The following is a 16,878-nucleotide window of genomic DNA, read 5'->3' as shown; positions in this document are numbered from 1 at the left end:
CAAAATCATTCCCATTAAATTGTGATTGCTCAATCGTGCCAAAATCTTCAATTGTTTAATCTTCAAAAAATACAACATCCCGACTTCTAATAACTTTCTTGTCAACCGGATCCCACAATTTATATCCAAATTCATCACGCCTATAGCCAAAAAAAATACATTGCCTTGTCTTTTCGTCAATTTTGGATCTTTCATCTCTTGGAATGTGAACAAATGCCCAACAACCAAACACTTTTACGTTTCCAAATTTTTTCGGGAACTTCACCAAGTAAAGGAGTTGAAGGAGACAAATTAATCAAGTCCACCGCCATCCTCATTACTTCACCCCAAAATGATTTTGGCAACTTCGCATGAGAGAGCAAACATCTCATTCTCTCCATTATGGTGCGGTTCATCCTTTCAGAAATTCCATTTTGTTGAGGGGTTTTCTTGACGATCTTTTGATGTCTAATACCTTGGTTATAATAATATGCATCAAATTGACCAATGTGCTCTCCACCTTTATCTGAGCGCACACATTTCACCTTCTTTCCGATCTCCCTTTCAACTTTGACCTGAAAAATGCTTAAACACATTTAAAACTTGATTTTTAGTTTTTAAAGTGTAAGCCCAAACTTTTCTTGAACAATCATCAATAAAAGTAAAAAAATAAAGTGCACCACCATGAGACTTAACTTTCAAAGGACCACATACACCGAAATATATCAAATCTAGAACATTAGATTTTTTAGTAACAAACTTTGTACGAAAAGGAGCTCTATGTTACTTACCGGTCAAATAATGAACACAAGCTTTAAGAGGGGCGCCTTTCATTCTAGGTAGAACCTTATTTTTAAACAAAAGTTGCATTCCTTTTCATTCATGTGCCCAAGCCGCTTATGCCACAAATCGGTAGAAGAGTGACTCTCAATTGCATTCACAACACCATTACTAATTTTACCTTGCATCATGTATAGTGTACTAATCTTCTTGCCTTTAGCCACCACCAAAAAAACCCTTTGTCCGCTTCCATTTTCCATCACCAAAATTGTTTTCAAACCCTTCATCATCAAGCTTTCCGATAGATATCAAATTTAGTCGAATGCCGGGTACATGTCTCACATCTTTGAGCACCAACTTGCATCCAAGATCTGTTTCCAAACAAACATTTCTCATGCCAATAATTTTTTATAACCTTCATTTCCCATCCGAACAACTCCATAACTTCCTTTGGAATAGGAAGTGAAGAAATCTTCCTTTGACTTTATTTGGGCTTATCACCCATGCTAAGTCCAGCCTACAGGCCGCACAACATGTCATGGAGGTTAATTATGTCGTTTGTCCCAAGGGTGTCTTCTACGCATATGTGTGAATTTAAGTAAATGGTGTTATCTACTAATTGAATTGGTTTACACTATGGGAATGAATGTGTATTTTCAACTGTATAGGTGTGAGTACAATTCTACAAATGCTATTTTTGATTAAATGGAGGAATGAATATTTTTTGATGCTACTAAAACTCATCTTGGCCACACCCTGATATTAGCTTAATCTGTCTTACTAAGAGGTGTCTCACCCCAGTGATCATTTGACTTTTTAGGGAATACTAGGGATCGTGCTTAGCAGGCTAAAGGTGTAACGAACTACCTATTTTACCGAATTTTTTTTTCATAATAACATATAGTATAATAATCTTGTTATCATGTTCAACTGATAAAACATAATCAACCCGGACTCATAGGTACTAGGGATATACCTAAAATACAACTCTGATACCTAAGCAACGGGAAACATAAAATCGTATATACATATCAAGTCATCCAACCAATACAATACCAGAGTTTCACCAAACTTGTCAAATACATATATACGTCCCAAAAAGACCAAAAATGTGCACTAGGGTTATAACCCAAAAACCCTAGCATAACGACTTACCTTTCAGACGGGGTAGGACAGTCAACCTCTAACGTTGCGGAGCTTTATCCGCTCTTCTATCTGGGACTCTTGAAATGTTTATATAACTGGGGTGAGACACCTCTCAGTAAAGGAAATAAACTAACATCAGTGTGTGGCAACATGAGTATTCTTGTGTTATACATATAAATAGTATAATAAACATATTTGGTAAAATTTGTCTACACCAGAACTGAGTAAAACATGATTTGTCGTATCATAATAAAGCATACTAGATTTCTATACATGAAATTCATCTTATATAACTGTACAATACTAAAATAACACTCACGATGGATAGCTAACTGATGTCATGTCTTACCCCCACATGACTAGGTTGTGCAGCCCGAAAGCAGGACCTAGCAATGGTTAACCGACCATGTTAGATCAATCATAAGACTGTAAGTACGATGTGTAATGACCCGAGGAATAATGGTATTTAAATATTAAAGAGAGAGGAAAATGGAAGGTGGCAGCAGACTTCGTCGATGAACGGTTCGCGTTCGTTGACGACGTGGCAACTTGGGCAACTCTGAAGTTCGTCGACGAAAAAGGAGTTCGTCGACGAATTATCTTTTAACCTCGTCAACGAGGTGACGTAACTCATCAATGAGAAGATACCGAGAGAATATTTGGGGTAACTCTAAATTTCATCGACAAAGGAGAGAACTCATCAACGAATTTCCTATTGACCTCGTCGACGAGGTGACGTGACTCGTCGATGAGGTGACGTGGCTCGTCGACGAAACTACTAGTATAAATTGTGTGAAAATCGGGTTTAAACACAAAAAATTGGAAAAAATCACTCACTCTCTCTCCTCTACGATTTCTCTCTCCTCTCTCTTTGATTTCGGCTCCGTCGCTCGCCTGATCGACGATCTAAGGCTACTACGATGCTCCTAGGGAAGTTCTCTCCAAATCTGCCAGAACGAATCGTTAGTGGAAGTAAGTTGAAATTCATCCCTGAGTTGAGATAAGACTTTTTATGCCAAATTTGATCTTTGCGCAGTTATAGGAAATGATACTTACGTGAAAACACTGAAATTTAGTTCTAAAAGTTATTGCTTTCAAGGAGTTGAACGAGGAACCCTGTGAGTGCAGGAGTAGAAATTTTAGGGGATTTCTTTCCAGTGTCAGGTAAGGGAATAAACTAAAGCAGTTAATTTTCCATGCAAATTAATATTATTATCAGCAAATTAATTTTCAGGAAAGCATATGATATAGTTGAATATTATTGGGAAAATGCATATTTGGGAAAATACTGCTGCTATACAGAAAATGTGATTTTAGAATAAAATGTACGGATTTACTCAGCTTTGTGTGGCATGAATGTTATTTTTCATGAAAAATATTATGATATGACAATTTTACAAATAATCATGTTTTCAGGAATTATGAAATAATATAGTACGTTATGATTTTGAAGTACATGATAAATGATTTATTTATTCAGAATGATATGTATGAGATATTCAACACAAGACCGTGATTAATAGCCGGCGCGAGGCCGTGTATGATATATAATTTCGGCGCGAGGCCGTATTTATGAAATGTTCGGCGCAAGGCCATATTTATGAAATTATAGAAATGCTATCAATCTATTTATATTAAATGTTATATTATCATGTACTATATGTTATCAGAACCCGGATATTAGTTTAGTTCAGTTTCAAGAGCACGGTACCGTAGCTATATAGATTAGATATTTATGTTCAGATTTGTGCTAACCACCCCACGAGGGGGTGGGAGATAGATAGTCGATGTGGCTTCAATGTAGAGTTGTAGACGTCCACCTGACAGTCCGAATGAGAGTGTGGCGGGCCCATCGTACTTACAGACATTTTTGACTCAACAGTGGTCGGCCAACCATTGTCAGGTCCCGCCTTCGGGTTGCACAACCCGTCATGGGGGGTAATACATGACACCAGCTAGCTATTCATCTTGGGTATGTTTTTAGTATTATCAGTTATAACAGACATTTTATGAACGATATGATTTATTAGAAAATACAAGAGTATATGATGATTCGGTATGTTATGATGAATGTTTACAGATATATGATATGTACTGTATATGTATAATTGCATTAAATGTTCATGTTGTCACACAACTATATTTAATTTAGTTTATCTTACTAAGAAGTGTCTCACCTCGAACATTAAATGATTTTCAGGGAACCCAGAAAGATCGGCGGATCGCGGCCACCGTTGAGATAGAGTGGTACTACCCCGTTAGAAGGGTAAGTTTTGATCTAAGAGTAGGAAATTCATGGTGTAGGTCCTTAGATATGAGTATATTTTTTGTATTTTTGGAGATTGTATATAAATACAGTGTTTTGGGATTATAGTTAACTCTGGTATTATGTATTTTGTGGTAATAAGGTTGATGATTTACATTTACTGCTGTCTAGGTTTCGCTGTGCATGACAGGTGTCCCCGGTACCCACGGGTTCGGGTTGACTTTGTTATTAATTATGTTTTATTATATGAATATTTAAGTAGGTTGTTACACGATGGGCCTGCCCCTCTTGGTCCCAGACTTCCAGGGGAACAACTTCACTCTACACTGAAGTCATATCGACTGTCATCTCCCACACTACTAGTCGTGTGGTAGCACTGTTATAATTCTGAACATATAGTTACGATACCGTGCTCCTAAAACTGAACTAAATCATATCATCTAGGTTCTGATATCATATAATAAGTTTTATATATTAAACATAGTTGTTTCGTATTTCATAATTATATCTGACATGATAATATTTCATGAATTTTGTCTTATCATACATAACTATGACATCTACGCCAACATGAATCATGGCATTTGCGCCAACATGAATCACAGCATCTGCGCCAGCATATCATAATAAATTGAACATAATTTCTCTGTACTGTTTAATATTATAATCATGAAATCATGGTTCCTGTATTATTTTATAATTGCTCTAATAACTATCATATCATGCTTGATCTGGGAAAAATATATTATTCTGACATACATAATTATATGAAAATTTAAACTCATGCCATACAAAAATGGGTAACATTCTCAAAGTAAAATGTAATGACCCAAAGAATAATAGCATTTTAATAATAAGAGGGAGAGAAATATAGATACCGAAACAGAAGGAGGCCGTAGACTTCGTTGACGAACGCGGACATTTTGGAGATAATATTAAATAATCATAAGTTCCGGAAATTGCCCAGCTTTGTTGACGAACACAGGGTTTCGTTGACGAGAAAACACCGAGAGGGGTTCCGAGGCAGCTTGAATTTCGTCGACGAACACAGGGTCTCGTCGACGAATTTTGTGAAGAGCTCGTCGATGAAGTGATGTGGCTCGTCGACAAGTCTGGCAGTATAAAAGGCGGAAAATTGGGATAATTCTCATTCTCTCGCCGCTCTCTCTCTCTCCTACGACTCCCTCACCCTTCTCTCTTCATTTCTGGCCCCACCAGTCGCCGGATCGACAATCCGAAGTTACTGCGATGCTCCTGGCGGAGTTCTTCATGCATCTACTGGAGCGGATCGTCGGGAAAACAGAGTTGAAATTCATCCCAAATTCGGGGTAAGAATTTTTATCCAGTTTTTGACTTCCTGACAGTTATAGGAAATGATATAGGTAGAAAAATACTGATATTTAATTCTGAAAAATATTGGTTCCAGAGTATTTTGTAGGAGGCCCTGCGGGTATCAGGCTAGAGTACAGTAGGGGCTTTTCAAAGTTAAGGTGAGGGAAATATGCTATGCTAGGAAAATCCTAAATATTATACAGTGTATTTATTTACGAAAATTATGTATTAATTATGGTGTGGCTTGTGAATATGTATGTAGTACGAGGATATATTTTACGAATTGTAGCTTCATGATTTTTATGAATTTCAATACTATGAATTTACGGATTTAAGTACTATGATTATGGGAACTTCATTACCATGATTTTACAGATTTTAGTATCATGATTATACAAACTTCAGTACCATGATTTTACAGATTTTACTATCATGATTATACGAACTTCAGTACCATGATTATACGAAATCTAGTATTACAAATATGCAGTTCCATGTGATGATTACTCAGATCTCAGTACTTTATACATTATCATAGATATTATGATTACTTCAGAATCATGGTAAAATAGATAAATATATATATATAGAGAGAGATATATATATATATATATATATATATTATATGATATTAGACCCTGTTGGACTTGTAGCTATAGAGCATGGTACCGTTGCTACAGATACCATATTACTTTATGAGTGCAACCACCTATTCAGATATAGGTGGTACGGTCGACCACCTAGGCCCTTGAAGAGGTTAGGCTCTCCATCCAGATATGGGTTGAGGTGGGCAGGTCGACTGACGGAGTTCAGTGATTTATTCCTGGTTGGCCAACCAGGGTAAATCCAGCCTACGGGCCGCACAATCTCGTCATGAGGGGCATGTCATGACACAGATAGCCACAGGGAACAGTTTCAGTTACTATTACATACGTATGGATTTACAGATTTGGGGACCCTACTTATGTACATTAGGAATATTTTGAAATTATAACCTATAATACTGATATGTTAAGTAATAGAGGAAAATGGGTGGTGTTTTATTACTTGTATTGTACTTCTGTACTCAGTTATACATGTTTATATGAAATCAAATTTAACACATTATTGTTAGCTCATTTGCCACACACTAGTAATAGCATATTTTCTCTTACTGAGCGTTGGCTCATCCCAGTATTGATATATTTTTCAGGTGATCCAGGTAGGTAAGCAGACCAGTGCCCTATCAGTGAGTGAGTATCATTTTTGGGAATGATTTTGTGTAGCCCTAGCTAGTTGAGGGCATTTTTGGGGATACAGTTATATTGTATACATTGCAAAACATTTCAGAACTCTGATATGGAATGTAATAGTTTAGGTTATGTTTATATGATTCTGCTTTTCGTTGCTTAGGTTAACACGATGGTATCAGAGTATGTTAATCGCTATTATAAAAAAAAATCAATTTAATAAGTAGGTCGTTACATAAAATCTATTCTAAAATCATATTTCCAGTTAAAACATGTTTAATTCATATCCTTGTTCATAACAGTATTTCCCTAACATAATTATATAATATACGTATTTTTCATAAATTTAATGTTGTAGAATAATAAATAATTTCATGAAAAAAATTCTAACTTAATTTATCCCCTTACCTGACTTACTAAGAAGCCCAAAAAACATTCAATCCTACACCTGCAGTATTCTCAGCACAACGCCTTGAAATTAATATTTTCCCTAATAAAACTTCAGTATAAACTCATCTAATACCTTTCCTCAGCCTAGAAATACCTAATACCTTACTAAATATTAAAATAATCAACTTACCCAAATTTTGGGATGGTGCCCAAGTAGGCTTAACCAACTATCCACTCCAACAGATATGGAGAGAATCTTCCCAGTAGTAGCGTGGCGGCTTCAGATCGTCGAACCGGTAAAGAACGAAGCCGAAATTGAAGAGAGAAGGAGTGGAGGACGATTTTTGAGTAAGAGAGGAAAGTTGCATGCAGAAATCTCGCTGAAAACCCGAGTTTGAGCTATTTATACACCTGTCTTCGTCGACGAGACACGTCACTTTGTCGACGAGGCCAAGTAGAGAGTTTGTCGACGAACACTTATTTATTATTGACGAATTTTAGGCCCTGCCATAGCCCTTTCAGTAATTTCTCGTCGACGAGACATGTGGCGTGCAACAAATTTAGTAGTGAGTTCATCGACAAAATCAGAGGGTTCGTCGACGAGCCCTGCAATTTCTCCTTTTTGAATTTCCTTTGCCTCCCTTCTTGCATTATTTAAATACTATAATTCTTCGGGTCTTTACAAAAGGAGCTGAGTTTAGTTTGTCTAGTATATGTACGTGGGTTGTATGAATGAAGTTCAGTTTCTTTCTTTTATTTTTGGGTCGTAATATTAAATGCTTGGAGACCCTTGTGGGTGATGGTAGTCTAGAACTCTGGTAATGTTTTGGAGGATGTTTAAATTATTTCCACTACTTTTATATGATGATTATGGTATCAGAAATACATGTATTACTAAAGTAGCACCCCGGGCCCCACGTGGCGAGTCAGGGCGTTACAATTTCCTAATGGACCATTTGATCCTTTTTTCTGTATTTATTATTAATCAATGCAATACAAACAACATCAAAAGTAGCTTTATCCTATAAGTGGTGGTGAGATGCTCATAATCATCAGGGAGAGAATTCAATAACAATAAAGCCTTGTCCTCATCCTTGACTTTTTCATCCAAATTCAACAAATTAGCCAAAATTTTATTGAAATAATTTATGAGGTCATTTATAGAAATTTTTGGTTGATACTGAAAGCAAAACAATTTATTTTTCAAATAGAGTCAATTTTCCAGACTCTTGGTCATAACTATATCTTCTAATGTATTCCACAATTTCTTTGCAGATGTCTCCCTTATAATACAATATTTCTGATTTTTAACTTATAACACAATATTTCTAATTTTTAACAAGATACAAACTAATTGTAACACATGCCTAACGATTGATCTTTTCCCAATCTTTGTCACCCATGTCCTCTAGTTCATCATCCTAATCAATATCTAATTCCTGCTAGTACAAGATGTTCATCACCTCACATTGCCACATATCAAAATCATTAGTACCATCAAATTTCTCCACCTCAAACCGAGCATTAGCTATTATCTTTGAAGATGATGACGAAGCTAGTACCACACTTATCCCAACTGTGTTTACTCTGTATATCCTATGAAATTTCACTTTGACTAGGCCGGCCTTCAGAGAGTGACTGAGCAGCAATGGTCTCTAAGCACTCGCTTAGACAAGGTTGTTCTTAGACATCAAAAATGGAATCAAGGATCCTAATATACAAACACCTCCGCATTGGCACTATTCAACTTGGCTCTGATACTAATTGTTGTGTCGGACACCCTAATTGTGCCAAACACCAATACTACAACTATTGCTATTGAATATATACATTAAAACAAAAGTAATAAAGAAACTAATAATAAAAGACATCAATAAAGAACAACACAATAATTTACATGATTACGTAAAGAATTACCTACGTCCTCAAGCGTCGACGATCAATTCACTACTTCTAGAAAAAATTACAACTCGGGCAAATTTCAAATTACAAAAAGTAATTAGAAATACCCTAGAGTACAACTACTATTTGTAACTCTACAAATTTGAAGTGTGATTACAAATGGTGAGGAAAGGTCTTTATATAACTTCAACCTAGAGTTCAATAAATATTTCTCACTAAAGTGGGACAAAAACCAACAATGTTTTAGTGAACAACTGCCCACTCATTGATCTTTTGTGAGTTAAGGCAGCATTTGTTTTATGAATACCAATTTCTAGGAATAGGAGAATCAGATTTAATGAAAATTATATAGACATGCGATAATTTAGATGTCACTCATAAACGTTTATATTATTACATCCCCATATCAAATGTTTCATAGGAGCATCAATGGTTAATGTTTGAAATATCTTTTAAAGGTATTATATTTTAGTCTTAATAGGGGTGAAAAAAGATGTTAGAAGAGAGACGAGCTACCTCCCGTCATGCAGTCTAGCACTTGTATGGACTTCCTTTTGAACCCAAAAATAATAATATTAACTTGAATTGGAAAAGGAATAGACACTCACAGGTGAAATTTAGAAATAGTCATTCCTTATTATAAATTTATAATTTTTTTTGCATTATCTTTTGTTTTATAGAAACACTATTTTTTATGTAAATTATTATATTCTTGTATTATGCCTATTTTGTTATTAAAAATATATATTATGTGAACCAAACACATACTTATTGATTCAATATCATCTCCAATTTTGATTCTTACTTTCATTCCACTATCCAGAAGGAGAAATTTTTGGAATGGTGCTCTCCAAGGACTTGAGGGAAGTTCGGTCTTTAAGAGTCCTGCCCATTTTGATATTAAGTGACACCCGTGACTAGAATGAAAATACATATATAAAGACATAAGAATTTAAAATGAGTCTAATTTATTAATTATGCCACGACACAGTATAAAAATTTTGTATATTATCTTATTTCTTGCTATTGTTATAATTTGTTATTACTAGCCATATTATTTATATTGCAATTCTATCTTATGATTTAATTTGACTATGTATTTTATCGTTTGTATATGTGTATAGTGAGTAGGGGAACATTTTAACCTTTATTTTTTTATTATTTGGGTTGAAACTAGAATTATTCTTGGGTACGGGGTGGTAATTAAAAAAAGTGAGTTAAAGGGGATATTTAATGGAATGAGAATTAAAATAAGACATTTGTCAAGCCAAATAAGAGGCATGGAAATTGGTTGTTCTAATTTTAATTTTTAAAATTTATTCTCAATTATCAAATAGTTATAGGCACGCACAATGTGCATGCTTTTTCTAAAATTATATATATATCGATAAAATATTTGTAAAGAAAATAATTAGGAGTTAAAAGAACAATTATGATGAGTTATAAGACCATGTTAGGATAATTATGGTAGATATAGGGGTATTTTAAGCAAAAAAATTAATATTTAAGTTACCTCTTTCCAAAGGGTTGGGATTTTTCTTTTTAACATCTATATCCTTAATTATTATTTCTTTTATAAAATAGATTTGACATTTGTGAAAAATAAAAAAAAATCTTCTTTTTAGTATTAGAGATTATAGATCGAAATTAAATATTAGATATTATCTAAAAAAAATATGATAGAAGGTGTGACGCTCTAGAAAATGATATACTTGAGAATGTAAAAATAAAAATTTAAAAATTTTAAAAATTAAATTAAAATTAAAAATTAAAAAAATTAATTAATTAATTAATAATATTTTAATATATTATAATATATATGTTAAATGATAAACTGAAGTTGAGGAAATCAGTACAGAAGTCCAGAGCCCCCCCACTTCGTCTCTCACTCTCGTCTCTCTCCTCGTCACTTCTTCTACTCTTTTTGATTTTTTCAACCAAACGAGCACCGATCAAAAATCGAAAAATACCACTAAACTCTATTCTTCGCCACCGACATTTCTACCAGAGTGGATTTTTCGTAGGAGCGACGTAAGCATATATCTTGTGGTAAGTTAAATTCTCACTTTTACCTCAATTTTTCTTAAATCTTAAGTCAATTTGATGATTGGACACTACCACGAGAATCTATGGGTGATTCTTTACAAGTCTAGTAGAGTGAATTTCTCGTGAGGTCGTCGTAGGCATAGTCCCAAAACTAGGATAAAAAGGTTATTTAGAGATTAATTATTATTTAATTAATGTAGATTTGGAAATCTTAGAATATTGGGTATCCTGTAGTTGAACTAGGGTTATTGAATTCAGGGTCAAGGTAAGCGCCGCGGGTATGATTTCGAGATCCGTGCAGGCGTAGTTCAAGAAATCAGGTAAAGAGAATAAATTATAACAGTATTTCTTGAGAATTATTGACTGAGAAATTATGTGAAAACGAAATATGATATTTTGCCTGAAATTATTATGAAATGATTAGCAGATAAAAATTGTGTGACATATGAGTTGTACTGAGAATATGTTTGAATTGGGTTGTGTGATTTGCATCAAGAAAATGAGAATTTGATATAAATATATGTACTGAAATGTTTTGTGCAGAGATGATTTAAAAGAAACTCAGTGCTATGTATACACTGAGCTGAAACGAAATGAGAATTGTTTTATTAAGAAACAATGAAAATAATATATGTATATGTATATTGAAGAGTTTTCTAAGAAATGATGAAAAGATAAACATGGATATGTATATTGAAAAAATAATGAAATGTTTTAGTGAGAAATGTTGAAATGTGTGAAATGATATATATGTATTAGTATGAGATGAAATGTGAATATTAAAAATGGGAATATAGGAATGTAAATTCTGCAATATGAATATTGAAATGTGGAAATTGAAATGTGATTTTCTGAAATGTGAATATTAAATTGAGAATACTGATTGTAAATTTTAGGAAATGTGAACATTGTAAAGTGCGAAAGCTGCAATGGATCATTGAAATATAAATGATGAAATATCAATACCGCATAATGATTGCAGATATGTGATAATGATAATCCTTATAATAACCCCAAAAATGGTTATAGAAGATTAGTGGAGTGATTCCAAAAAAAAGGAAAAAAAAATTAATTATTTATTTAATTAACTAATTAATTAAATAATTAATTAATCGAATTTAAAAATAATAATAATAAATAAGAAAAAAATAATAATAAATAATTAAAATTTACTTTTATTTTTATTAATAAAATATAGTATTATTAATATTAATTAAATATATTATTATTATTATTATATTTATATATATATAAACTATCCTACTTGAAGCTTCTTTGAAGCTTCAGGATAATTTTGGATGCAGGCATCATCTTCTCCTTCTTTCTTTTCTTTTCTTTTCTTTATTCAGCGCAGCACTGAACTCTCTCCCTCTCTCCTCTCATTCTCTCTCCCTCTCTCCTCGATTTCGTGGTGGATTTTCGTCCGATTGAAAATCCGAAGATACAACTGGACTTCATTCGCCGCTGTCGTCATTTCTATCAGAGCGGATCGGTGGTAGGAGCGGCGTAAGCATATTCCCTAGGAAAAGTCATTTTTCTCTTTTTCTTTAATTTATTGCAAAATATGAGTTCAATTGACGAACGGACACCCCCACGAGAATCTAGGGATGATTCTCTGCAAATCTAACCGGACAAAATTATCGTGAGGGTGTCGGGCCAAAATCCCAAATTTGGCGTGCGGGGTTTATTAAGGGGCTTATTTTTAATTAATTAGCATTAACTTAGAAATACTAAGATATTGAGCATCTAGGGCTGAAGTAAGATTTCTGAAATTTGGGGCCCGAGTGAGCGCCACGAGTGTAATTTTGGGACCCGTAGGAAAAATTTAGAAAATTAAGTGGGGATGTTAAATAATAATTTAAATATTAATTTGAGGTATATGGAGCCTAGGAAAGGCTAGATGAGTATTATTTTGGAACAATAGATTAATTAATTTGGGGAAAATGCAAATTGCAAGAGTTGAATTTCGGGCGCCAAGGGCGTAGAATTTGGGATTCTAGCGAGACTCTTAGTAAGCCAGGTAAGGAGAATAAATTATAGCAGTGTTTTTAGAATTATTATTTGAATTAATATGTGAAATTGAGCATATGATATTTTGTCTAAACATTATTATGATATAAATATCAGATAAATTGTGTGGCATTTGAGTAATTGTAAATTGTGCTATTTTGGAGTATAAAATATAATAATGTGTAATTTCTAAGAAAATATTGAAATGAGAATTACTGATGTGATTAGTGAAAAAAAATGTAATATGGTATTATTATGTGAGTAGAAATGTTTTACCTGAAAAATGAGATTTTGTGAATTATTGATATTGAAAAATAATGAAATGTGGTATTTATTTGTGAGTGGAAATTATTTGCATGAGAAATGAGTTTGTACAAATTACTGATATGAGTATTTTGGAAAATGTGAAAAATACGTGAAATATGATATATGATATTACGAGATGATGAAATGTGCACAGAAAATGATGAGAATATTTATATTGAACTGAATTGTGATATACTAGAATATAATTGATGAAATGTCATTACCGCATAATGATTGCGGGTATGTGGTGGTAAACCCTGTTAGATGGTTATGATATTGAGCACGGTATCGTTGCGAGTGGTGTTAGTGCAACCACACGGATTCTTGGAGTATGTGGCGTGATAGTTGACTATGCCATTGTGTAGGGTTGTTAGGCCCCCTGAGTCCGGATCAGGGTATTAGGCCGGCCAGTTGTACTACAGACGCGATATGTGATATGATATTTGATCTAACCGAGTCGGCCAACTGTGGTTAGATCCATCATTCGGGTCGCACAACCTTGACCATGGGAGGAAGTATGGCGTGTATAGAAAGATCCTCAGGGTGGCCATAAGTTACAGTCGCGATGTTGGTATTTGATACCGAGGATACTCATGAGCCGGAAAGTAAAGTGGAAATAAAAAGTGAAAGAATGTAAAATTGGCTAAAATGAGAAATGAAAGAAAGAATGGAAATTGAGAAATAAAGAATTATAAAATTGAAAAATTGAACAGTGTGAGTTAATAATATAAATAATTAAGGCGAAGTGAAACTCTCCGCCTAAGGGCTTACTGAGAAAGGTGAGTGCCCTTATAGGTATCAGATGTGGCCATACGTGGTTGCATAACGTGTTAGGGCAGAGGGAAGCTACCTGTATGAGCGGGTAATCTTCCCTATTCTCAGGAACTTCATGGATAAATATATGTTGGAAACTATTGAATTTGATAAATGATTTTAAAACTTATAGAAACTTGTGTTGTATATCTATACGATTATGAGACTGTGTATATCAGTGTTTTTCTCAGATGAAATGGTGATTTGAAAAATAAAGTATATTATAACTGTACTCATATGGCCACACACTATAAATAATTTATTCCTTCTTACAGAGATGTATCTCACCCAATTTATCTAAATTTTTCAGGGAATAGAGACCGACCGGGTGATAGAGTTCCGTGATAGTAGGGAGCAGGAACCCTGGTACACAGGGTGAGTTTTGGACTAGGGGAGATGTAATTCCCCTAGAATTGTGTAGTTATTTTTAGTGTGGGAAGGTAGTGTGAATATTTGTATGTATGTTGATGCTCTAGGTATTGTATTCTGACTGATGTGGGTATATTGTTTTCCGTTGTTAGGTTGTATAATAAAATAACTTTTTACCTGGTACCAAATGCGAGTTGGGTTGTATGAATGGTAGTAGGATTGTTGACGTGGCCGATTTGTGGATGTTGTGGATTTATGACGTGATTATTTATTTATTATTGAAAAAAAAATTGTACGAAAATCGGGGCGTCACAACCCTAGCGAATGTTTATGGAAACCCTAATGATGGGTTGTGATATTGAGCATGATACCGTTACTAGTGGTGATAGTGCAATCGCACAGACTCTTAGAACGTGTGGCATGACAGTCAACTGAGCCATTTAGTAGAGTTGTTGTGCCCCCTGAGTCCAGATCAGGGTTATAGGCCGGCCAGTCATACTATAGACGCGGGATATATGATATAATATTTTGATCTAACCGAGACGGCCAACTGCGGTTAGATCCAGCCTTCATGTAAAGACTTGAAGAATTATAGTAATTAAATAATAAAATAAAGGAGAGAAAAATAATTAAAAAAAAAAAAAAAGAAGAAGAAGAAGAAGAAAAGAGAAGAAGGGGGTTTTAGCAGGGTTTTGTCGACAAATGTAGAAGTGCTCGTCTACAAGCAGGGCTCTTGGGCTCATCGACGGGGACACGTGTCTCGTCGATGGGAAATTACTGAGAGGACTGTTTCGAGAGCCTGAACCTTGTTGATGAGGAGAAGATGTTCGTCGACAAGCTCCCTTCATTGACTCGTCAACGAGGTGACGTGTCTCATTGACTAGGCCACGTGGACAACACTTTATATATATAGCCCTAAAACCAAATTCAACAAAAACAAATTCATTTTATCAAATTATTTCTCTCTCTACACAAATTTCTCTCACTTCTCTCTAGGTTTTCGGCTCTGATTCTCCTTGGTTTAACGATTAGAAGCTACCACGGTGATCCTGGAGAGATTCTCTACAACATACCTGGAGCATAAATTCGATTTGGGAAGTTTGGAAATCATCCCAAAATTTGGGTAAGTTAGTTATTTTCAGTTTTATAAGATATTTGATGTTTCTAGATTGAGAAGAATATGTAGGGTAAGATAATACTGAAGTTTTTCTGGGGAAAAATGTAATTTCACGGTGTTGTGCTGGGAACACTGCAGGTGTAGGGTTGATTGTTTTGTGAGTTTCTCAGAAAGCCAGGTAAGGAGATAAATTAAGTCAGTATTTTTCATGAAATTATTTATTATATTACAACATTTATTTTCAGAAATTATGTATGAATTAGCACAGTGTTTGGGAATACTACAATTGAACAGAAAAATGGATTTAATGTTATTTATCAGGAAATATGATTTCAGATCAAGTTTTATGCTTGAAACATTATTCATAATTGTGTGACATGAGTATAATTTTCATGAAATTATGTTATATCATAATATGATGATTTCCCCATAATAAGTATGTTTTTCTCAGTTTTCAGTGAAATTATTAAATAGTACAGAAGCCATGTTTTACAGATATTATGTAAATCAGTACAAGAATTTTATATTCAGTACGTTATGATATGCTAGTGCAGATGTCGTGACTTTCATGTTATGATATGCCGGCGCAGATATCGTGATTCATGTTGGCTTAGATACCGTTATTATGTATGTTATGCAAGATTTCATGAAATATTAACATGTCAGATATTATTATGATTATGAAACAATTATGTACCAGTATATGAAATGTATTATATGTTATTAGAACCCAAATGGTCTAGTTTATATTTCACGAGTACGGTATCATAGCTACAAGTTCAAGTTCAAGGCCAAGTTCAAGTACAAGTTTATAATAGTGCTACCACACATCTTATGTAGAGTGTGGGAGATGGCAGTCGATGTAACTTCATGGTAGTGTAGGCGCTCCTCTGGCAGTTCAGACCAGGTGGAGCAGACCTATTGTACTTATAGACTCATGTTTGACCTAGCGTGGTCGGCCAGTCATTGCTAGGTCCCACCTTCGGGCCACACAACCTAGTCATGTAGGGGTAATATATACATGACATCAACTAACTATCCATCTTGGGTATTATTCATGTATTGTACAGATATATAAGATGATTTTCATGTATAGTAATTTAGTACGTTATATCATGTTATGAGATATCATGTTTTATTCAGATACGATATCAACAATTATTACCAGATATGATTTATGTACTCATATTATG

Source organism: Malania oleifera, chromosome 10 (assembly GCF_029873635.1).
Source record: "Malania oleifera isolate guangnan ecotype guangnan chromosome 10, ASM2987363v1, whole genome shotgun sequence".
In the NCBI taxonomy this organism is placed as follows: Eukaryota; Viridiplantae; Streptophyta; class Magnoliopsida; order Santalales; family Ximeniaceae; genus Malania; species Malania oleifera.
The sequence above is the reverse complement of the archived record's forward strand: the minus strand, read 5'-3'. Positions refer to the sequence as shown.